Source organism: Sus scrofa, chromosome 6 (genome assembly GCF_000003025.6).
Source record: "Sus scrofa isolate TJ Tabasco breed Duroc chromosome 6, Sscrofa11.1, whole genome shotgun sequence".
Lineage (NCBI taxonomy): Eukaryota > Metazoa > Chordata > Mammalia > Artiodactyla > Suidae > Sus > Sus scrofa.
This window is the reverse complement of record NC_010448.4, coordinates 135,359,767-135,384,996: the sequence shown is the minus strand read 5'-3', so window position 1 is coordinate 135,384,996 and position 25,230 is coordinate 135,359,767. Positions and strand designations below refer to the sequence as shown.

The following is a 25,230-nucleotide window of genomic DNA, read 5'->3' as shown; positions in this document are numbered from 1 at the left end:
ATCACAGCTCACAGCAACGCTGGATCCTTAACCTACTGAGGGAGGCCAGGGATGCAACCTGCATCCTCATGGATGCTAGTTAGATTCATTTCCACTGAGCCACAACAGGAACTCCCAGCAAAAGCATATGTTGAAGTTAAATAGGTTGGAGAGTTGGGGGAAAAATATTTCATGAAGAGGGAACAGCTTGTGGCAAAGTTCCTGCAGCCAGAATGACCATACAAAATTCTATAAACTGGAGTTCCTGTTGTGGCTCAGTGGTTAACGAATCCGACTAGGAACTATGAAGTTGTGGGTTCGATCCCTGGCCTTGCTCAGTGGGTTAAGGATCTGGTGTTGCCCTGAGCTGTGGTGTAGGTTGCAGACGCGGCTTGGATCCTGCTGTGCTGTGCCTGTGGCGTCGGTTGGCAGCTACAGCTCTGATTAGACCCCTAGCCTGGGAACCTCCATGTGCCACGAGTGCGGCCCTAGAAAAGGCAAAAAGACCAAAAAAAAAAAAAAATTCTATAAACAGAAGAAGGTCAAGGTGATGGTGTTGAAGGGCTCAAGGGAGCAAACGTGATCATCCAGGCCACTCTAATCTGTGTTAAAATTTAAAGAGCTCTTTTAATGACCAATCTAAAACTTTTCTCTAATTGAAGAATGAACAGCTTCTACTTCTTAAAAGAATATCCACCCTGACTAAATAGTGTATGGGGATGGGGTAGAGAAGGAAAGTTACATTTAAGACCAGAAGGCCTTTTCAACACGCCTAAAAATATAAGCTGATCACCACTGCCTGCCGGGACTGGAAGTTGGACTTCGCTGTCCCTGCTTTATCTGTGTGGATGCTAGTTCAATTTTGCTCATTCGTGTATGAAATTTTTTTTTTCTTTTTTTCTTTTTAGGTCTGCACCTGTGGCATAGGAAAGTTTCCAGGCTAGAGGTCGAATCGAGCTGCAGCTCCAGCCTACGCCACAGCCACAGCAATGGGGAATCTGAGCTGTGTCTTTGACACACCACAGCTCACCGCAACGCCAGATTGTTAACCCACTAATAGAGGCCAGGGATCGAACCCACATCCTTGTGGATCCTAGTCTAGTCATTAACTGCTGAGCCACGAGGAGAACTCCCATTCATTAAATTTATATTCATTTTTCACATGCAGTGGAGAACTGCAGATTTGCCCACCAGGAAATTGTTCCCTCTGGATGAGTATTTCAGGTTTTAATGTAGGTTATCAGAAGGGTTTAATTGACAGGCTGGTGATCCAGGTTGTGCTGCGGTGCTAAAATTTGCAAGATGCCTTAATTTAGATTTAGAAAGACCAGAGATGATTTACCTTCAATTAAGGAAAATTGGAAGATTATATAAATATTTATTTTTATGTCCCCCCCATGCTTTTTCCTCTTTTTCTTCTACTTTTCTCTATCAACCATTTTCTTTGGAGCTAAAGACAAGAACCAAGAAAAGGAGACCAGAGTTCCCATGGTGGCTCAGTGGTAATGAACCCGACTAGTATCCATGACAACCCAGGTTCCATCCCTGGCCTGGATCAGTGGATTAAGGATCCTGTTTTGCCCTGAGCTGTAGTGGTAGGTCACAGAAGGCTCAGATCTGGCGGTTGCTGTGGTGTAGGCCCACAGCTGCAGCTCCCATTAGACCCTAGTCTGGGAACTTCCATATGCCGCAGGTGTGGACTTAAAAAGACAAGAAAAAATAAAAAATAAACTGAGGGTTGTGACTCTTTACTGAGTGGTGAAATCAATTTGCCAAAGGAAAAAAAAAAAAAAGGAAAGAAAAGGAGACCAACAGACAGATGAAGTGGTCCCCAGTCTGCTGCCCTCTGCTCTCAACAATAAAATTTGGTGGAAGGTCAACGCTTTGGGTGAAGATAAGGTAGTGAGTGGTTTGCTTCTTAGAAACCAGAACTGGAAGAGCAGCAGAAGTGGGCCCCAGCGCAAACCAGCTGTGGGTTGGGGGGAGGCAGCTGCAGCCAGTTTGTGAATCCCATTTCAGCAGCTCTCGGTTCCCACCGGGGAGGCAGCCTCTTTTCCCTGGACCGGGGAGGTGGAGGCCGATCCGAGGGGGAGGGGGACCAGCCCCCGGAGCCCGGCAACCCGCAAGTCCAGGCGGAAAGTTGGCAGCCGCCGCTCCCCTCGCCCGCCTCCCTCCTCGGCCCTCCACCCCCCTCCGGGCGATACGGCGGAGGCGGGGGGTTGGGGGAACTGGCCTCGTGTTTTGGAACAGCTGCAGCCGGCGCTGGGCCCGCCTGGAATGCGGGAACAGGCTGCGCACCAGGACTTTTATGGAAACTTGCTGCCGGAGACAGCGGCGGCGGCCAGAGGGCTCGCAGCGGCTGGAGCGTCGGCGGCAGCGTCCGGAGCGCCCGGACCCCTACCCACCCCCCGGCGCCTGACGCGCACAGCTTCCCCGAGCGCATCCCGGACCTTGGCGTGTTCTCGGCTTGAGGCGGGTGAGACGAGTCGGGGGGCCGTGGGGCGGGGGCGGCCGAGACCGAGTCGTCGGCTCCCCCGGGTGGCGGGCGGGGGCTGCGGGGACACTCGCCCCGGCTGCTGGCCGGGCTCCATCCAGCTGTGGCGAGGCGCTGGTCCCCGGCGCGAGCGATCCGGTCCCAGGAGCCGCGTCCCGGGGGCTCGGCAGAGGGCGGACCGAGGTCGGCCTGGCTGTCGCTCCGCGGTCACCGGCCTCGGGCTCCTGGCCGCGATTTCCTTGCTCGGCTCCGCGGCTTCAGCTTGGCTCGCGCCCCGGCCGAGGAGTTTCGGGAGCTTTCTCAGTCCTGCGGGGATTGAGCCCTCCTGCAGCGGAGCGGGTGCCGGTCCCCTCGCTCTGTCCCTGGGGTCCGAGCAGGGAAAGTGCCGTTTCGTCCCACCACGTGCCCCCGGCGTGGTATCGGTCTCTCGCCCGCAGTGGCTGTAGTTTTTAAGAGAAATCATCCCTGATCGGTCCCTGTGGAGGCTGGGGAGTGAAAGGTAATTTAACAGCCCATCATCTGCCCCCTCCTTCCAAACAAGTGTTTGGTGATTCTGTCTGAGGTCGGATGTTGGGTGTAGTGCAACTGGAGCTGGAGCTTGGAGTGGATCATGTAGTCACCTCTGGAGACCTCCCTGTCTAGATGCTGTTTGAAAACGCCGAGCCATTCCAACTGTGTTTGTAAACTATGAAATGCTCTACAGATGCTAAAACTTTATTAATGGCGTTTGGAAAGAAAATAATCAAGTGGAGAGGTTAGTTGATTGTGGCAGTGGCTTCAAGATCTTCCTATCATTTATTTAAGGTCCATAAAGTGAACAAAGGGAGTTGGAAAAGGGGTATGGGGGGAGGAGAGAGGGACAGGAGGGGAAGGATAGAAGGAACAAGATAAAAATAGCACAAGGATGTGTCCTAACAAAATGTCTGTCCTTGGGAAAGAGGCAGGTAGAGAAAGGAAATAAGCCATAAGAAAGAAATTTGTTCCATGAGCAAAGCAGCGAGAGCATCATTCATCAGCTAAATTTTGTTAATGAATTCATGTGTGGGCCTATTGGCCTCGGAGTCACAGCATAACTATGTGCTGGATACTATGATTAAATAAACTTAAGTATTTATACCATCTTAGTCACCCATGTTGCGTGAACCACATTATTTTCCCCCTAATCCTTTTACAGGTTAAATTGCTGCCATAAGAAAACTCAGAATACCTCTAAGTCTCATAAATTCTTTTGAGTTTTGAGGTGCAGTAGGGTGGAAAAATACATAATAAACTGAGGGACAAGGTTTTTTTTTTGAGGAGGTGTATATTGAGGATAAATGAACTTTGATTATTTAATGTAATTAAGCTGCTTTCTCATAGCTATTAGCCCCCCATTTTTGAAGATAATTTCCATTTTGACCAGAATAACTTCAGGAAAAATGTGGGCAATTTTGTATTTTATCTGCAATGACCCCCTTAAAGAGCCCTCAGCAAAAACCACAACAAAATTCTTTCAAATCCAGTTTCCCTTGATACAGTATTGATTGATGTAACTCAGTTTTTCATAGAAGAGTCCCATTTTAACATCCATTTTAAGCTGAAATGTAGTGAAGTGAGCGATTTTTCCTCTTCACCTTAAAATGGAATCTTTGCTATTTTTGAAAATTTGATGTGTAAGACTGATCATTGTCAAAATGTATGTCATCTTGAGATGACTATATTTGGCATCAACGAAAGGAATGCATTATCTAGGTTTTTGAACAGTATTTTTCCCCTGAGATTACTTTTGAAGTATTTAGGTTAGGGTTTCATTTGTGAACAGAATGAAAATTGCATATGTATATTGGGAAGAGATTTGGAGGTTGAGATTGCTTAGAAAGAAGCCAAGTGGCCTGAAATGAGATACTGCTTCATTTAGGGGAAAACAGCAAACAAACAAAAAACAACCATGATCTTTGAAATACCCTAAAGGCAACTAAAAGTATTATTTAAATAAAAATACATGCCTAGGAGTTCCCATTGTGGCTCAGTGATTAACAAACCCAACTAGCATCCATGAGGATGCAGATTCCATCCCTGGCCTTGCTTAGTGGGTTAAGGATCCGGCGTTGCCATGATCACAGACACGGATTGGATCTCGCGTTGCTGTAGCTCTGGTGTAGGCCAGCGGCTACAGCTCTGATTGGACCCCTAGCCTGGGAACCTCCATATGCCGCAGGTGCGGCCCTAAAAAGACACACACAAAAAAAAGCCTAAAAGAAAGAAAGCAACGTAGTAGGTGTAGAAAAGTATGTAACAGATGGGCAGATATCTAAAAGTCTTTTTTTTTGCCATTTCTTGAGCCGTTCCCTCGGCATATGGAGGTTCCCAGGCTAGGGGTCGAATCAGAGCTGTAGCCACTCGCCTACACCACAGCCACAGCAACGCGGGATCCGAGCTGCATCTGCAACCTACACAGTGCACAGCAACGCCAGACCCTTAACCCATTGAGCAAGGCCAGGGATCGAACCCACAACCTCATGGTTCCTAGTCGGATTCGTTAACCACTGTGCGACGACGGGAACTCCCACACACACAAAAATCTTAGTAGTTGACCTCATAATTGAGACAGAAAAAAAATGACCTACAACATTCTTAACAGTTTCACATTTCTGTTCTTATTTAATCAATCTGTGGGCTACATCACCTGTGTAGTTTCTTTCATGTTCTGTTTCCTCTAGTTTTGTAATTGCAAACTTACATATTATTTACATGCACTTAGAATTGTTATATTTTCTCTTTCTATTTAAATACTCAGAGCATAGTTTGGCTTGACTTATGGTGGTATATTTTCTACACTCTAGGATAGGTGGATTTTCCCCCCAAAATCCAACTTATTTAACTTTCAGTTGAACTTATTTTATTATAAAGTTAATACAACCATGGTTATATTCATGGTTAACAATTATGGAGAACAGCAACAACAAATTGTGGAGAACTGAAAAGGGGGCTGTCACCATCTGGCACATAAACTGTTAGTATTTGGGGCGTTCTCTTGTGCACAGTGGGTAGAGGATCCGGCATGGTCACTGCAGTGGCTCAGGTCACTACGATGGCGCAAGTTCAATCCCTGGCCCCGGAACTTCCCCATGGGTCAGGGCGGGGAGGTAGGGGAGGGGGGCAAAAAAAGAAAACCCAACCTTAGTACTTTGATGTGGTCCCCTCTTTTCCCTATACACAGAACTTTTTTTCTGGAATTGCCATATCTTACTGAAAATATATATGTGAAAACATCTTGTACAATACCTGCCATTGAGTAAGTGTTCAATGGTTGGTTCTTTTTCTCCCCTCCCCTCCTTTTCTTGCGTTTGTCATCTCTTCCTGCTTGTTCTCAGATTAGAAGAGAAGGAGATTGGATTTCCCTAGCCCAGGTTTTGAGGTTGGTGAAATTTTATTTCCACCTTCCATTCTGTGCCTCTTCCCTGCCCTTTCCGCCCCTTTGACCCTGCCTCCCTCTTTCTGGCTGAAATAGGCCTCCCCTTTGTCTCTCTGCATTGTCTCAGTGTTGCTTGTTCATTTAGATCAGGGGCCACAAATTGGCAGCCAAAAGCCACCTTCAGTCACAGACATGCTTAAAAATGAGAACATTTTAGGAGTTTCTGTTGTGGCTTAGCAGGTTAAGAACCTGACATAGTGTCCATGAGGATGTGGGTTCGATCTCTGGCCTTGCTCAGTAGGTTAAAGCGTTCGCACTGCTGTGAGCTGTGGTGTAGGTTGCAGATGCGGCTGGGATCCCATGTTGCTGTGGCAGTGGCATAGGCTGGCAGCTATGGCTCTGCTTTAACCCCTAGCTTGGGAGCCCCACCTGCTCCAGGTGTGGTCATAAAAAGAAAATTTAAAAAATTGGTACATTTTATATTAAAATGTGGCTTTTCAGCCTTTCTTGAAAGATTAGAAGATCTTAACAAAACTGGGTCCACATGGAGTTCCCGTCGTGGCGCAGTGGTTAACGAATCCGACTAGGAACCATGAGGTTACAGGTTTGATCCCTGGCCTTGCTCAGTGGGTTAAGGATCTGGCATTGCTGTGAGCTGTGGTGTAGGTTGCAGAGGCGGCTCGGATCCTGCGTTGCTGTGGCTGTGGTGTAGGTGAGTGGCTACAGCTCTGATTCGACCCCTCACCTGGGAACCTCCATATGCTGAGGGAGCGGCCCAAGAAATGGCAGAAAGACAAAAAAAAACCAAAAACAAAAACAACTGGGTCCACATTTCAACATAGCAAGAACACCCTGGAACTAAGTAGTGGCTCCCTCCTCAGGATATACAGTTCCTTTTGATATAGTCTCCATCATTCCCTATTGTTTGCCAGCTACTCATGGCTTATTTACATTACGTGTCAATTATACCACATAACATTAACTTACATTACCTGGACTCTTGAATATGCAGGGCCTTTATCTAAGTAGGGCAAGTCTGAAGCCATGATATGATGGAAAGTCTGCTGCTGGACTAGGCATTAGGAATCTGGACTTTAATTGTTGTAGATATATACGGAGTTCCCACTGTGCCTCAGTGGTAATGAACCCGACTAGTATCCATGAGGATGCAATTTCAATCCCTGGCCTTGATCAGTGGATTAGGTATCTGGCATTATCATGAGCTGTGGTGTAGGTCGCAGACGTGGCTTGGATCCCGCATTGCTGTGGCTGTGCTGTAGGCATTGGTGGAGCTACAACTCCAATTCGACCCCTAGCCTGGGAACTTCCAAATGCTGCAGGTGTGCCCCTAAAAATACAAAAAGAAAAAAAAAGTTGTAGATATATTTTAGTTAGCAATCCTTCTCTTAAATAATGTGGTCGTGGAAATGGGAAGCTGCTAGTGTCAGCTGAGCTGAAAGGAACCATGTTTTGAGAACTAAAGCAAAAAAAATTTTTCGGCTGTACCTGCAGCATGCTGAAGTTCCCAGGCCAGGGATCAAATCTGCACCATAGCAATGACCTGAGCTGCAACAGATCTTTAACCCACTGAGTCACTGGGCAACTCCCTGAAACAAAATATTTTTAAGTGGTGGGATTTTAGAAAGCAAAGGGAAGATATTTCTGGGAAAGGACTCTTTCCTAGGAACTCTTAAGTAATCCTACTTCTGCCCCATCTTAGAAGTGTTTAGGGATTTCTTTTGTGGTGTAGCTAGTTAAGAATCCAGTGCTGTCACTGGGTGGCTCAGGTTGCTGCTGTGGCGTGGGTTCGAGCCCTGCTCAGGAACTTCACATGCTGCGGGCATAACCAAAAATTTAAAAAAAGAAGAAAAATCGAAAGTGTTTAGGAGAGTTTTTGTGACCCCCAGACATTGGCCATGAAGCAGAGTTAACTACTCTCCTGCCTTCGCCACCCCACCCGCTTGTTAGGAGCCAGAGGCCTGGATCTTCACCTTCCCAGCTCTGTCCTTCATTGAAAGGCCATCTTCCACTTGAAGAGAGGGTAAAAAAGCCCAGGCTTCTCCAGAAATTATCACATCCATTTGCTTGGGAAGCCGACCTCCTGAAGGCTCATGTTTCTAGCTTTTCGTGATATCTAGTTGAATGTAAACTCGCTCCATTTTATTTTACTTTATGTAACTTTGTTCGTTCATTCATTTATTCATCCTCCTCATCAGCCCTCCTTATGGAGATAATCTGATTTTGGATCAGACACTTTTCCTGCTCTTTGTTATTCATCCTCTCTCTCAACTGTGAATTGAGTTAGTCCCGTGTCCTCGTTGTTGTGTGAGACGCTAAAGATAAAGACCCAGGTAGAACACAGGTCTTACCTTTCAGGGCCCACAGTATGGTGAATGCTCTTTGAAAAATATCATGTACAGTCATATGAGTACAAAGTATCATAGATTATAATTACAGAGGAATGTCAAGGCAGGTTAAAAATAAGATTCTTATACATAGAACTTCCATATGACCCCGCAATCCCACTCTTGGGCATCTATCCAGACAAAACTCTACTTAAAAGAGACACATTCACCTGCATGTTCATTGCAGCACTATTCACAATAGCCAGGACATGGAAACAACCCAAATGTCCATCGACAGAGGATTGGATTCGGAAGATGTGGTATATATACACAATGGAATACTACTCAGCCATAAAAAAGAATGACATAATGCCATTTGCAGCAACATGGATGGAACTAGAGAATCTCATACTGAGTGAAATGAACCAGAAAGACAAAGACAAATACCATATGATATCACTTATAACTGGAATCTGATATCCAGCACAAATGAACATCTCCTTAGAAAAGAAAATCATGGACTTGGAGAAAAGACTTGTGGCTGCCTGATGGGAGAGGGAGGGAGTGGGAGGGGTCGGGAACTTGGGCTTATCAGACACAACTTAGAATAGATTTACAAGGAGATCCTGCTGAGTAGCATTGAGAACTTTGTCTAGATACTCATGTTGCAACAGAACAAAGGGTGGGGGAAAAAATGTATACATGTAAGAGGAACTTGGCCCCCATGCTGTACAGTGGAAAAAAATTAAAATAATAAAACAAGAAAAAAAAAGATTCTTGATTATCAGTGAGGAATTGTTTATTGGTAGGAGGAAAAATCTCATTTTCAAATAGGTCAAATAGGATCTAATTTCTTATTTTTGAATTGTGATGAAGTTTATGATTATTGTAATATAGTTTTGGGGGGCTTTTTAGGGCCACGCTTGTGGCATTTGGAGGCTCCCAGGCTAGGGGTGGAATCGGAGCCGCAGCTGCCAGGTTACACAACAGCCACAGCAACACTGGATCAGAGCTGCATCTATGACCTATGCCATAGCTTGCAGCAACACTGGATCCTTTAACCCCTGAGAGAGGCCAGGGATTGAACTCACATCCTCATGGATATTAGTGGGTTCTTAACCGGCTGAGCCACAAGGGGAACTCGTGTAATATAATTTTTAAAGTATAATATTACAACCTCATTAAATGGAATAAAGTTCCATAACACTTGTTTATATTTCTTGTACAAGTGAAAAATGATAAAAAAATTTAGGTTCACATTTTATGAAGCTCAAGATGATGTTGTTTGTTCCAAAGAGTGTAAAGAGGTAGGTTTAACAGTTACTTGTAGTACATGGTTGTGTTCTGCCTAAAACCTTATGAAAAATTGAGACAAAGAGTTTACTTGAGTTTAATGAAATGCAGATTTAAAGATGTCACTTCCTTGACAGTTCTGTTCTCCTTAGGAAAGGAGATAATACATTAACAGTAGTTACTGTAAATGAGAGAGCTGTGATTTAACATCTTTTCTTTTCTTTTTTTTTTTTTTTTTTTGGTCTTTTTTTGACTTTTCTGGGGCCGCTTCTGCAGCATATGGAGGTTACTAGGCTAGGGGTCTAATTGGAGCTGTAACTGCTGGCCTACACCAGAGCCACTGCAACTCCAGATCTGAGCCTCGTTCGCGACCTACACACAGCTCACGGCAACACCGGATTCTTAAACCACTGAGCAAAGCCAGGGATTGAACCTGCAACCTCATGGTTCTAGTCGGATTCATTAACCACTGAGCCACAATGGGGATTCCTAACATTCTTTTCTTGATTCCTGCATTATTTGCTTCTTGAAGTACCTATCTAAAAAAGTCAAGTAATTAAATTTAGAAAATTTAGAGGGCAAATATAGGCCCAGTGAAATTCTAGAACAGAAATATTAGTGTACATATTTTAAGATGATCTCTTGTACTTAATATTTTTTTGACCGCACCTGTGGCTGGTGAGAGTTCCTGGGCCAGGAATCAAACTGCATCACAGCAGTCACCCAAGCCACATCAGAGACGATGCTGGATCCTCAACCCTCTGAGCTACCAGGGAACTTCTGTTGTATTCAATACTTTATTCTATTATGAGACATATATTGTCTCACAGCTTGAGCTTTATACTTTCATATTCAACCTGGAAATTATTTCATAACAACTCAAAAGTATACTCTTTTTTTCTCTTTATTGAAGTGCAGTGTGTTAATCTCTACTGTATAGCAAAGTGACTCAGTATATATTATGTGACATTTTCCATTATGGTTTATTACAGGATATTGACAGAGCATAGTTCCCCATGCTATGCCATAGGACTGCCTTGTTTATCTATTATGTATCTACTAGTTTGCATTTGCTAACCCCAAACTCCCACTCCATCTCCCCTGCAATTCTTCAAACATATTTTATCAAGCCATTAAGACATTTTCAGGAGTTCCCGTCGTGGCACAGCAGAAACGAATCCAACTAGGAACCATGAGGTTGTGAGTTCAATCCCTGGCCTCGCTCAGTGGGTTAAGGATCCAGCGTTGCTGTAGCTGTGGCATAGTTTGCAGCTGTAGCTCCAATTAGACCCCTAGCCTGGGAACCTCCATATGCCGTGGGTGCGGCCCTAAAAAGACAAAAAGACAAAAAAAAAAAAAAAAAAAAAGGAAATTTTCAAAAATTTCCTGAAGCCTATATAGCCTATCTCATTAATTGTATGCCAGTTAATACCAATTTGAGTATATATATGTAGTTTGTGTGTGTTTATAATGTACTTTTAGGTCAAGATGGAGAATGATAGAATGCCATGAGTAATTGAGTAGAAGTCAAGAAACCTGGAGTCTAGTTTCTTTTTCTGCTACTGAACAGGTTTGCAACCTTGTATTGGTCACTGCATCTTTCTGAGCCTCTTGTTTTTTCATATGGTAGATGATTGGTTTGGACTAAGTGATCTTTAAGGTCCTTAACTAATGATCTCTAAAAACCCATATTCTTAGAACATGTATAAAAAAATCCCAAATGGTGGTAAAACCTGTTTAAAACTAATTTGGGGACCTCCTTAAAACGTGCTTTTAATGGTAGCTCTGTCCACCTATTTGCTCAAACTTAATACCTTGAACTAAATCTTGACAATATTCCTCTCCTCACCTCTCCCTTCCAAATCTAGTTGGCCAGACAGATGCTCCATTGCAGTGTGAGTTCCCTGGGGAACTTTGTCTTTTTATTTTTTGCTTTTTAGGGCATATGGAAGTTCCCAGGCTAGGGGTCTCATCGGAGCTGTAGCTGCCAGCCTATGCCACAGCCACAGCAACTCCAATCCAAGCCGCATCTTGGATCCAATTCGAGTTGCATTTGTGATCAATCCTATCCGAACCGAGTCTGTGACCTACACCACAGCTCACGGCAACACTGGATCCTTAAACCACTGAGTGAGGCCAGGGATTGAACCCACATCCTCATGGGTACTAGTTGGGTTCGTTACCGCTGAGCAACAACAGGAACTCCCGGGACTTTGTCTTTTTTGTTCACTTTCATTTCTTGGTAGCCAAGGATGGTCCTTTCATATAGCAGGAGCTTAATAAATACTTGCTCAGTAAATGAATGAATGGGTCACCATGTCTTGTCAATTCTACTTCTAAAATGCCTAGTCCAACTTTTCATTGCTAATGCTACTGCCTTAACTCAGGCCCTCATCTTTTCCTACCAAGATCATTGGACTTGTCCTCTTCCCTGTAGTCTTTCCTCACTTTGTTCCAATTTTCTGCGCTGCTATCAGAGTCTCTCTCTTTTTCTTTCTAGCATACCTGTCTCATTATGTTACATTTCTGCTTAAAAAATCCTTTGCTGGCTCCCTGTTGACTGTAGGTTCAAGGCTAAACTTTTCCTTAATATGGCCTTAGGAATCTTTCCATTTTGCCCCAGCCTGTCTTTCTAGTTGACATAATTTCTCTGGGAACTTCTATGTTCCCAAATTTGCAATGGGCTCTCAGGCATCGGTAGTTTTGTTCATGTGGCTTCTTTTGCCTGGATGCCCTTACTCTCCCTTTTACTTGGTGAAATCCTACTTCAAGGTCTAAGTCAAATGTCACTATCTGTCTCTGTGCAACCCCAACCTCCTCCTTAACCCCACCACCGTCTTTTCCGTATTTCTGTACAAGTCCCACTGTAATAGCACTTACTACTTTGCATTATAATTAGTTGTGGTCCCATCTATTTTTCCTAACACAGCTACTTGGTTTCAAAAGCTGTCACATATATTTTGTATAACATCGTCAGGCATAATGTCTGGTACACATAATGTCTCCTCACAAAAAGACTATATTGTAAATACAGACCTAATCTGTCAAGTTTGAAAAAAAATGCATTTTTGGTAAATCATAGCCAGACTGTAGTAATATTGTAAGATTCCCTTCTGACACCTATGATGAATACTTATTTATCTTCATTTAACATGAATGCTTAGTATGCTAGAATGGCTTTTTTTTTTTTTTTTTGTCTTTTTGCCATTTCTTGGGCTGCTCCTGTGGCATATGGAGGTTCCCAGGCTAGGGGTACCAATTTGACCAGAGCCACAGCAACGCGGGATCTGAGCCGCATCTGTGACCTACACCACAGCTCACGGCAACGCCGGACCCTTAACCCACTGAGCAAGGCCGGGGATCGAACCTGCAACCTCATGGTTCCTAGTCGGATTCGTTAACCACTGCACCACGACGGGAACTCCTAGAATGGCATTTTTAAATCCCTTCATATCCTTTTATTATGGCCAAAGTTTTGTTGATGAACCACGTGTTCAACCTTATCCTTTGGTCAGTGTTTTCGTTTATTCTTGATAACCATTCTGGCTTGCCTGAGGTCATAGCCACTTAGAAAAGTCCAGTGGCATAATTGTTGTGTGGCTGCTGCCCCTTGAAGGTGGCTAAAGACATTGCATCTGCTTGCTCAGAGAGAAGAAAATTCACTTAATACTGGATGAAGAAAAGTCTGTGAGGCATCCCTGCTGTTTTACTGCAGAAGCCCCGGGTTGCTGCAGAGGTGCAGGTTCGATCCCTAGCCCAGCAGTGGGTTAAAGGACCCGGTGTTGCCACAGCTATGGCATAGTTCACAGCTGTGGTTCAGGTTCAGTTCCTGGCCTGGAGACTTCCGTGTGCCATGAGTGCGGCCAAAAAAAAAAAAAGGAGTCTGTGAGATTCCAATTCCAGATATAAAATCTTTTGGCATTTATGTTACTGAGGATTGGAGTAAAGTTGTTAAACAAATCTTCATTTAGCATTCTAAAATACACAAGGAAGTCTTCTTTCTTTTTAGAATGATAACTGACATGATTTGATAGAATGCTTTTTTCCCGTAATTCAGCAAATCTCAGAATGTGCTTTAGCATCCTTGGGAGTCCCTGGGACCCTTTAGGGACCCATGAAGTCCTTCCTTTTCCAACTGCATATCTGTATGAGGCTTATTTTCTTTCTATACTTCAGTCAAAACAACATATCATTAAGTTGGAATGCAGAAGCCGTTGTGAGAATATACCTGCCTTTTACAAATCCAGATATTAAAAAGAAGCACAAAAATGTAAAACAGTGGCACTCTTCTAATTTTTTGTTTTGGAAAATATAGTTATTTTTCATAAAATATGTTTATGTTGATACGTAATGGGTTTGTTACTGTCATTTTAAATCACTTAATAAATACCTATTTGAAAATTGGGTTTTAGGGAGTTCCCGTTGTGGCCCAGCGGAAACAAATCTGACTGGTATCCATGAGGGTGCAGGTTTGATTCCTGGCCTTGATCACTGGGTTAAGAATCTGGCATTGCTGTGATCTGTGGTGTAGGTCACAGACACGGCTCGGATCCTGCATTGCTATGGCTGTGGTGTAGGCCGGCGGCTACAGCTTTGACTCTTCAATCCCTAACCTGGGAACCTCCATATGCCATGGGCGTGGCCCTAAAAAAGACAAAAAAAAAAAAATCCTTTTAATTTCCAACATTAAATATGTATAATCTATTTAAACCAAGGCTCTCTGGGCTCCTCGGTAACAGCAGGCCCAGATATCAGGCCCTGAACTCAAAAAGTTTGAGAATTGCTCTTCTAATTCATACCCTTTCTTCCAGGGGAGACATTTTTCTTTAATATAAGAGAGCTTATTTTTATGTGTTTTTCATACTTTCAGATGCTATTAAATTAAATCATTTTCTAAGTAAAAATTTAGCCTTTTAATATTTTCTTGGTAATTATCATTTATCCCATGTGGTCTATGAGCTTCATGAAAAGAGACATTTTATTCTTTATTCATCTTTGTATATGCAGTGCCTTACACTGTCTAGCACATTATAGAAGGATGTTTAATAATTGTTTTTTCAATTAATAATACATATTTATTCATTTTAGCTAATAGCTTCATTTCCCATTTATTCTGTTTTTATTTGTCTTTTAAAAATTTTATTAGAGTAGGGAGTTCCCCTCATGGCTCAGTGATGATGAATCTGACTACTATCCGTGAAGACGTAGGTTCAATCCCTGGCCTCTTTCAGAGGATTAAGGATATGGCGTTGCTTTGAGCTGTGGTGTAGGTCACAGACACTGCTTGGATCCAGTGTTGCTGTGGCTATCAGTGCAGGCAGACAGGGGTAGGTCCACTTAGACCCCTGGCCTGGGAACTTCCATATGCTGCAGCTGCAGCCCTAAAAAAAAAAAAAAAAAAAAAGACAAAAAAAAGAAATCATAAGAGTTCCCCACGTGGCGTGTGGAAACAGTTCCGACGAGGAACCATGAGGTTGCAGGTTCGATCACTGGCCTTGCTCAGTGGGTTACAGATCCGGCATTGCCATGAGCTGTGGTGTAGGTCGAAGACATGGCTTGGATCCTGTGTTGCTGTGGCTGTGGTATAGGCTGGCTGCCACAGCTCTGATTTGACCCATAGCCTGGGAACCTCCATGTGCTGTGGATGTGGCCCTAAAAAAGCAAAAAAAAAAAAAAAAAAAAAAGAAGAAATCATGAAAAATTTTATTAGAGTATACTTGATTTACAAAGTTAATTTCCTCTGTACAGCAAAGAGATTCAATAATCATGTATACATTCTTATTGATATTCTTTTGCGTTATGATTTGTCACAGGATTATTGGACATAATTCCCTGTGCTATAGGACCTTGTTGTTTATCATATCCCTTTGCAAATGGGAGTACTTAGTTCTGTCATACTCATCACCTCCAATTTATGAAATAACATGCAAAATACCTAGTGTACGGCACAAAATAGGAATTCAATTGTTAGTTTCCATTCTTCTTTATTTAGTCCAGATACACCAGGTCTTTCCTCTGATGTATGGTAACTTTAAAACAGTACTTACATTTTATTGATATGTATAGAAATTTTATTAATGACTTCATCAAATGAACACTTGCCAATTTTCTTTGGTTACTTTAAAGTCTTCTTGGGAGTTCCCATTGTGGTTCAGTGGTTACTAACTTGACTAGTATCCATGAGGACACAGGTTGATCCCTGGCCTCACTCAGTGGGTTAAGGAGCTGTGGTGTAGGTTGCGGATGTGGCTGGGATCCTGCATTGTTGTGGCTGTGGTGTAGGCCGGTGGCTACCGCTCCGATTGGAGACCTAGGCTGGCAACTTCCATATGCTGTGGGTGTGGTCCTTAAAAAAAGAAAAAAGGAGTTATGGGGCTTGATTCTGGGCATAATTCTAGGAGACAGGAGGATGTACTGTATAGTGCCTAGAACGTGGTGGGTGCAGCTGGAGTGGGATTTAAAGCATCTGTAAATATTTGGGCATTATGCTAAAACATACTGGACAGAGTAAATGAAAGAAGAATTGTCTTGGAGGTGGAAGCAGACTTTGTGCCACTGAAGACAATGGAAAAAGCAGGTAATTGTTGAAGCTTTGTGATGGGTATAAGGGGGTTCATTATATTAGTCTCTTAATTTTGTATATGCTTGAAATTTTCTATAACAAAAAGTTAAATAGAGAAGATAGATTAGACTAATACATCTGCTTAATTAAAAATTGTTTGGGTGTTCCCGTTGTAGCTCAGCAGTAATGAATCTGACTAGTATCCATGAGGATGCAGGTTTGATCCCTGGCGTCACTCAGTGGGTCGGGGATTCTGCATTGCCGTGAGCTGTGGTGTAGGTCGCAGATGCTGCCCCAATCTTCCATTACTGTGGCTGTGTTGAAGGCTGCCAGCTGCAGCTCCAATTCGACTCCTAGCCTGGGAACTTCCATATGCTGCGGGTCTGGCCCTAAAAAGACCAAAAAAAAAAAAAAAAAAATTTTTTTTTTAAGATTGTTTCAAAGTTTTTACCAGATGCATCCAGAAACCTAAACATATTTCGAGGGATCAGATACTGAAGGAAAACAAAAACATCCATGCTTAGGGTGAGGTGTATAAGATCACTATTTCTATTTCTAGGTAGTTTGGGAAAATATGGTTAAAGAAGTGGCCTAAGAAATGTCTTGGAGGTGGAAGCAGGCATTTGTCTAGGTGGGAGGTTGAAAGGGGTGGAGAGCAGGGAAGCTGAGAGTCTAAAGGAACATGCAGAGGGCCTGAAAGCCCAGGTGAGAATTTCAGGTTTGGTTCATGATTTGCTACACAGTGCATATGCTCAGAGCTGGAGTGATAGTCCAGGATTAAGGAACACAGAGCAGTAGTGAGTAGGTGGCCTGGCAGTTGATGAAGACAGAAAGAATGACGAGCTGTTACCCTGTTGGAAATCAAAAGAGTTATGTTTAAAAACTAATAGGGGGAGTTCCCGTCATGGCGCAGTGGTTAACAAATCCGACTAGGAACCATGAGGTTGAGGGTTCGGTCCCTGCCCTTGCTCAGTGGGTTAATGATCCGGCGTTGCCGTGAGCTGTGGTGTAGGTTGCAGACGCGGCTCGGATCCAGCGTTGCTGTGGCTCTGGCGTAGGCTGGTGGCTGCAGCTCCGATTAGACCCCTAGCCTGGGAACCTCCATATGCCGCGGGAGCGGCCCAAGAAATAACAACAAAAAAAAACCCAACCAAACAAACAAAAAAAACTAATAGGGAATAAATATGACTGAATGACCACAAAAAAAAAAAAAAAAAATCAAAAGAGGGAGTTCCCCTTGTGGCTCAGTGGTAATAAACCCAGCTATTGTCCATAACGATACAGGTTGGATCCTTGGCCTCGCTCAGTGGGTTAAGGATCCGTCATTGCCGTGGACTGTGGTGAAGGTGGCAGAGTGGCTTGGATCCCACATTGCTGTGGCTGTGGTGTAGGCTGGCAGCTACAGCTCCGATTCAACCCCTAGCCCGAGAATTCCATATGCTGTAGGTGCAACCCTAAAAAGACAAAAAAAAAAAAAAAAAAAAAAGAAGAAATCAAAAGATTTACGGCTAAAAGTTACTTTGGAACCGTTAAAAGTGCATTCTATTAGTATGTAATGTGTACTTGAAATCATTATCCTAATAACATGTACCAGTTGAGAACTTCGAAGAAACTGTATCACAGAAAGCTTCCCTGAGGTAACTTTCATGTCCTCCACACACTTGGATTCTGGTACCTACTGAAAAGTTTTGATAATTCAAAATTTTTTCAGAATTCTAAAGGAGAGGAAACTGTTATAGTGAATACTTTGAATTTTAAAAGCTTCTCATTTTGTGAGTTTATTGATCAAAATGATAGTGATACCTATGAGTGATAAACATATATAAGTATTTCTAGTAAGCACGGTTATGTGAAATTGAAGGAGAGCCTGGGACCTCTGTGCTAAATAAAGCAGCAAATTCCACCTGACTGTATAGACTAGTAGGTGAAATGTTGACTAATAATATTTGTAAGAAAGTATGCAAGTAAGAGGAGATGATAAAATGAATCAAAGATTGACTGGATATTTGGAATTTGAGAATGTTTCCAAAGATCGATTTGAAAATCTAAATGTTTACTAGCAGATTTTAAATTGTAGTGTAGACAGTCGATTAAGGGAGTAAAAGTTGAGTCAAAGTTAAGGGAGTAAAAGTTGAGCCCAAGGAATGGGATCTCAGTTTGATGATTACTACATGGATATTGAAAACCTTTCCAAGAAGGCTTTTGGGGACTGATTTTAAATTACAATTTATTATTTGACAGGCATGGAGCTAGGCACTGGAAAGGAACCAATCCTCTGTAATCTGGGAAAGGGGCATAAAATCTGTCAGATGTACAGATGAAAGTCTGGGTGGAAGAGAGAGAAGTGTAAAATGTGGACTGAGAATGGAAGTCACTGTCGTAGGCTTCTAACTGGAAGGTTGGGGTCTGGTGTTTTGCTACCTTTCAGTTCCATATCAGGTCTGGTTGATGTTGTTACCTTACCTGTGTCTGCAGATAGCAAAGTAGACTAGACTATTAAAAATCCTGATCCAGGAGTTCCTGTTGTGGCTCAGCAGGAGCCACAAACCCAACTAGTACCATGAGGATGTGGGTTTGATCCCTGGCCTCACTCAGTAGGTTAAGGATCCGGTGTTGCCATGAGCTGTGGTGTAGGTCGAAGATGCGGCTTGGATCCCAAGTTGCTGTGGCTGTGGTGTAGGCGGACACCTGCAGCTGTGATTCGACTCCTAGCCTGGGAATTTCCTTATGCTGTGGGTGTGACCCTAAAAAAAAAAAAAAAAAAAAAAAAAAAAGATAAGAAAAAAAAAAATCCTGGTCCAAGGCTTTTGTTCAGAATTTTGGCCAAGAGACTGTTCAGAACATGAGAATAGAGCATCTCTCTATTCAGTGCTGCATCTCTCAGGGCCTAGCAGAGGGCCTGGCACATAGTAGATGTTTAATAAATATTTGTAAAAAGAATGACCTGTTCTGTTTATATGGTATTCCTGCATGGTGATAATCATAATGATAGTCATACATTATATCCAGACAGTGCTTAACTGTTTATAAAGCGCTTCCTCTTGAAGTAGGCAGACTTGACCTATTCAGTAAACAGTTACTATATATGTCTTCTATGTACCAGGCACATGCCAAGTACTGTGGATATAATGGGGTATCAAATACAGTCTCTACTCTCAAAGAGCCCACCTTTCTGGTAGAGGAGGTGGTCAAGTGGCGTGTTGCCATACAGTGTGGTACATGCCACAATTAGGGGAAGCATGGGTGCTATGGAAAGTCACACAGGAGAAACACCTCACCCAGTCTCGTGGAGTCTAGGAAGGCTTGCTGGAGACACGTGGGCATTTTCTAAGAACTACAGGATGAGTGGCTCAGAGAATAAGAGAATGGGAAGACTATCAAGCTGAGGGAGCTAGCTGTGAAAAGGCCTGGGTGTGCCAGTATTTCATCACGAGGGGTAGGTGGGAGGGAGGTTTGGCGAGAAAAGAGGCCAGAGAGGTAATCTAAAGCTACTGAAGTGTATTAAATCACGGAAGACAAAGTGTAGGGTGAGAAGAAAGGGGCAAAGACTGACATGTGCAGACACACGTCTAAGAAGTGGAGAGCGTCAAAGAAGCCCCCAGGTGAGCGGAAAAGGAGCCGTCAGAAAGAAGAGAGAGGGAGGGTGGGGGAAAAAATGTAATTGTAATGTATACATGTAAGGATAACCTGACCCCCTTGCTGTACAGTGGGAAAATAAAAAATAAAAAAAAATAAAAAAAAAAGAAGAGAGAGGGAAATGGTGTCGTGGAGCTGAGTGAGAAGGCTTTCCAGGAGGACGGAGTGACCAAGAGTGCCAGATGGAACAATGAGGTTCAGAAATGAAGTTCAGGGAGTTCCCGTCGTGGCGCAGTGGTTAACGAACCCGACTAGGAACCATGAGGTTGCGGGTTCGGTCCCTGCCCTTGCTCAGTGGGTTAACGATCCAGCATTGCCGTGAGCTGTGGTGTAGGTTGCAGACATGGCTCGGATCCCGAGTTGCTGTGGCTCTGGCGTAGGCCGGTGGCTACAGCTCCGATTCAACCCCTAGCCTGGGAACCTCCATATGCCGCGGGAGCGGCCCAAGAAATAGCAACAACAACAACAACAAAAGACAAAAAAAAAAAGAAATGAAGTTCAGAAAGAGGGAACCATTGGGAGTTACCACGTGACTCAGCGGTAATGAACCTGATTAGTGTCCATGAGGATGCAGGTTCGATCCCTGGCTTTGCTCAGTGGATTAAGGATCTGGTGTTGCCATGAGCTGTGGTGTAGGTCGCAGACGCAGCATGGATCCTACGTTACTGTGGCTGTGGTGTAGGCTGGCAGCTACAGCTCTGTTTTGACCCCTAGCCTGGGAACTTCCATATGCCACAAGTGTGGCCCTAAAAAAAGGGGGGGGGGGCAAAAAAAAAAAAAAAAAGGTGAGCCGTTCATTTTTTTTGGCAATATAATGAGAAAAGCGTTCTTATACCTAATTCACATGTCAAAATGAAACTCATAGAAGTTAACTGGCTTGTCCAGGACCATCCATCTAGTAAATGACCTTAACAAAGTTTTCAGACTCTAACCAATACTTCTTCCACCATCATTGTCTTCATATGTTTGAAAAATCAACAATTAACTGGGAAATTATCTTTAGGATATAATTATAAAAATTGTAATTCTGAATTCTACAAAGGTCCTTAAGCAAAACAAAATTCTAAGAGAATATTTTGGAAGGTTTCAAATTATATTTGTATGAATCTTTTATCACATTTAAGAACACACAGGTTTGGGAGTTCCTGTTGTGGCTCAGCGGGTTAAGAACATAGTGTCTGTGAGGATGTGGGTTTGATCCCTGGTCTCACTTAGTGGGTTAAGGATCTCGTGTTGCTGTGAGCTACGGTGAAGGTTGCAGATACAGCTCTGATCCTGCATTGCTGTGGCTGTAGTATAGGCCAGCAGCTGCAGCTCCAATTCGACCCCTAGCCTGGAAACTTCCATATGCCATGGGTGTGGCCCTAAAAAGAAAAACAAAGAATACCCTGGTTTGTAAATTTATGTATGAGAGGGGGTTTATGAACAGTTACGGCAAGACTGAACCTGTATTTGCCATTTGTTCTGAATTTTAATTTCAAAATACACATTCCGTCAGAAATAATTATGAGCACTTACATATTGAGCGGGTTAGTTCATGGCATGGTCCCTAGTTAGCTGATAGAAGAGGTAGTTTTGGCAGAGGTGAAGGTGACTGTACCCTTCTGGAAAGAAGGGCCTGAGTATGTGGGGCATTGTGGAGTGAAACTGGAGAGGGGGTACTAGGGTTTTCAGCTGCAGTTTAGAGTATTATGGCATTTTTTAGTTCCTTGACTAAAGTTCAGTGTCTGTGACTCCCTTCCACAGGAATTTCCTTGATGGGTTTATGGTTTAGTGTTGAGATTTACTAAAATGTGTGACCGTCAACTAATTTTTAAATGTTTCACAGAGTGTTGGGTCAAGTAATACTTTAAAAAGCCTTCATAGAGATATGGTACATATATATAATGGAATACTACTCAGCCATAAAAAAGAATGAAATAATGCCATTCATAGCAACATGGATGCAACTAGAGAGTCTCATACTAAGTGAAATAAGTCAGAAAGAGAAGGAAAAATACCATATCATATCACCTATATCTGGAATACAAAATATAGCACAGATGAACCTACCTACAGAACAGAAACAGACCACAGACATGAGAACAGACTTATGGTTGCCAAGGGGGAGGGGGAGGACAGTGGGATGTACAGGGAGTTTGGAGTTAATAGATGCAAACTATTACATTTAGAATGGATAGACAACGAGGTCCTATGGTACAGCACAGGGAACTGTATCCAATCTCCTGGGATAGACGGTGATGGAAAAGAATATAAAAAAATGAACATGTATATACACATATATACATATATATATGACTGAGTCCCTTTGCTATATAGTAGGAATTGGCACAACATTGTAAACAACTATAATTAAAAAAACCCAAAAAGCTACTATAGGAGTTCCCTCATGGTGTAGCACGTTGAGGACCTGGCGTTGTCACTGCTGTGGCTCAGGTCATTGCTGTGGCATGGGTTCACCCCTGGCCGGAGAATTTCTGGATGCTGCAGGTGCAGACAAAAAAGAAAAAGCCTTTATAAAATCAAAATTCTCACAGTCACTAAACAAACGAAAGTTAATTTGGTTACCCTGGGAGTACACTGTTAAATAATGTTCTGTTAATAAGAAACTCAGAAGCCTTTTGTACTCTTGGCAATTGAGCAGAATGACGAGCTATATCAGTGTGTTCCTTAAACAAGAGGATGACATACATGTGAATATTGTTATTTGATTCTTTACTCTCATTGTTTGCATGTCGCTGACTTGGGCACTTTAAAAGTCAGAGACCAAGCAGTCCCTGACTTTATCACCCATGAATGAGTCTACTAAATGAATTCTAAACCACAACCAGCTGAGTAGCTGCATTTTATTCAGTACCTGAGAACTGCTTAATAACCTCACTCTCCTTTCTGCTTAACTCCCACTTGGAGAGCAGCTACTGGTATGTATCATTTTAAAAGGAAATAAGCTGCTTAAATAAAAACTCTGTGCTCCTCACATAGGGTAAAGTCAGTGTTTCTCACTTCCCCAGCACCAGGTTTGGCTGCCAGTTGCCAGCTAAAGCTGACAGATTCACTCAATGTAGAGAACACAGTTAATCATGTCTTTTTAGCTTTCATCCTATTTCTGCTGCTCAGAATTGTGGTTCTCAAATAATTGGATTAAAGGCTCTGTTGATTACACAAGTAGGTAAAACCTTATAAGCTGGTTGGCATTCCTCTTGTCCCCATCACACAAAACAGTTGTACTGCTTTCTTGGCATCAGCATAATGCATTGGGTAAGAATGCAGACTCAGTAGTTGTACTGCCTGCTTCTCTCCCATATCCACTGCCCATTAACTGTACGGGTCTTTGGCAAGTTACTTAACTTTTCTAAGTCTCGGTTTTCCCATCTGTAACAACTTAACATACGACCTCAAATCCTGTTAGATAAACTCTAAGACATTATTCTCATATTAATATTTTAAGACATTTTATTTTATTTTATTTTTTTTATTTTTTTATTTTTATTTTTTATTTTTTTTTTGTCTTTTTGCCATTTCTTGGGCCGCTCCAGTGGCATATGGAGGTTCCCAGGCTAGGGGTCTAATCGGAGCTGTAGCCACCGGCCTACGCCAGAGCCACAGCAACGCGGGATCCGAGCCATGTCTGCAACCTACACCACAGCTCACGGCAACGCCGGATCCTTAACCCACCGAGCAAGGGCAGGGACCGAACCCGCAACCTCATGGTTCCTAGTCGGATTCGTTAACCACTGCGCCACGACGGGAACTCCCCAAGACATTTTAAATTACTGAGCTCGGAGAGTTTTTTGAGAGGAAATGATGGTATTTACTTTAAAGGGTTATTGAGGGAAATATGAAATAATGCTTCTTAACTATTTGGCATATTACTGGCTACATAGTTAAAGACTCAGTAAATGTTAGCTTGGATTATTACCATAGTTGATTCACATTATGATCAAAAGATGTATTAGTGAGACTATGAGTTTAGATAACACAATACAATCAATGACTATGGAACAGAGTTCTTTCCTGCAACTTTAATAAACAAAATGTAGTCAAATTTATACCTTTAACTCTGGTTTTAGTGCAGAAAGTCACCTGAGTTGGCAATTGAAACATGTTATTGTTTCTACCAGGCAGAGTCATGCCTTTTAAAAAGCATCTGTACAGAAATTCTACAAATAACTCATCTGCTTGATTTTGAAAGTTTTTCTTCAGCATAGAACTATGCAAGAGATGTGGGTCCTATTTGTTTGTACACCTTAAAAAACAACCCTGTAATATAAAAACTAATAAACTTATTATGCTACAGTTTTTTAATCTTCAAATTGTAGAACAGAGCAAACTGTCAGGAAAGGGTAACTTGCTTGTATTTCAACCAAAAGAGTTAAAGTTAGGGAGTTCCCGTGTGGCTTAGCAGGTTAAGAATCCAGCGTTGTCACTGCAGTGACTCCAGTCTCTATACTGTGGCACATGTTTGATCCCTGGCCCTGGAACGTCTGCATGCTGTGGGTGTGGCCAAAAACTAAAATGAAAAGTAATAACTTAAAAATATTTTTAAATAAAAAAGTTAAAGTAGAACTGTTTAAATTTTCACAGACTTTCAAAATTTTTGAGAGCTCAGAATACTGAAAAGACATTTTAAAAACTATTTTAAGTGGTTTTACTCATACTAAATTTAAAAATCAATCGTATTTTATTCTGAATCTAAATAAGTCAAGATAATAATTTGAAGATTTTTTAAAAAAATTAGATGATGAGGGCTGGCTGATTCATTTATTCTCCAGGATTACTCTTAACAGGCTAATTCTTTTTTTTTTTGTCTTTTTTTGTCTTTTTTTGCTATTTCTTGGGCCACTTCCTCGGCATATGGAGGTTCCCAGGCTAGGGGTCGAATCGGAGCTGTAGCCACAGGCCAACGCCAGAGCCACAGCAACGCGGGATCGAAGCCACGTCTGCAACCTACACCACAGCTCACGGCAATGCTGGATCGTTAACCCACTGAGCAAGGGCAGGGATCGAACCCACAACCTCATGGTTCCTAGTCGGATTCGTTAACCACTGCGCCACGATGGGAACTCCGGCTAATTCTTCACAATCACCAAGCCACACAATATTCTTTCATTTCACCAGGGGAAAAAAAAAAGGCTTCCTGACATTCCCTCTGGTCAATTAATTCAGCTAAAATGATAAGTTCCTATAATCCCATGTGAGATTGCTCAAATTTTCACCATACCCTTTGATATTACTCTTTTAAATTACATAAATAATATGTTAAAGTGTGTTGCCTTGCAGGGAGTGTAGGTTTTTACTGAAAAGGGTAAATTGTGGTGAGGAAGTCTACAAGTATTGAAATTAATCAAAATTGGAGGAGTTCCTGTCATGGCTCAGCCGTTAGCAAAACTGAGCAAAGCATCCATGAGGACTTGGGTTCCATCCCTGGCCTTGCTCAGTGGGTTAAGGAGCCAATGTTGCCGTGAGCTGTGGTGTAGGTCGTAGACGTGGCTCAGATCTCAGGTTGCTGTGGCATAGGCCAGCGGCT

At 42.7% G+C, this 25,230-nt stretch overlaps 1 protein-coding gene across 7 annotated transcripts in view; it reads left to right on the top strand.

The window, feature by feature from the left end:
• Nucleotides 2,086-25,230, top strand: part of NEXN (nexilin F-actin binding protein) — a 67,912-nt gene continuing 44,767 nt past the window's right edge. For 3 of the 7 annotated variants that reach the window (XM_021096442.1, XM_021096439.1, XM_005665376.3), the window contains exon 1: nt 2,086-2,455. The gene's annotated coding sequence lies outside the window, so the exon portion shown is untranslated. Of the gene's footprint in view, nt 2,456-2,779; nt 2,973-25,230 lie in introns of those variants that run through there. The other 4 variants (XM_021096443.1, XM_021096444.1, XM_021096445.1 and 1 more) reach the window with 3 other exon arrangements.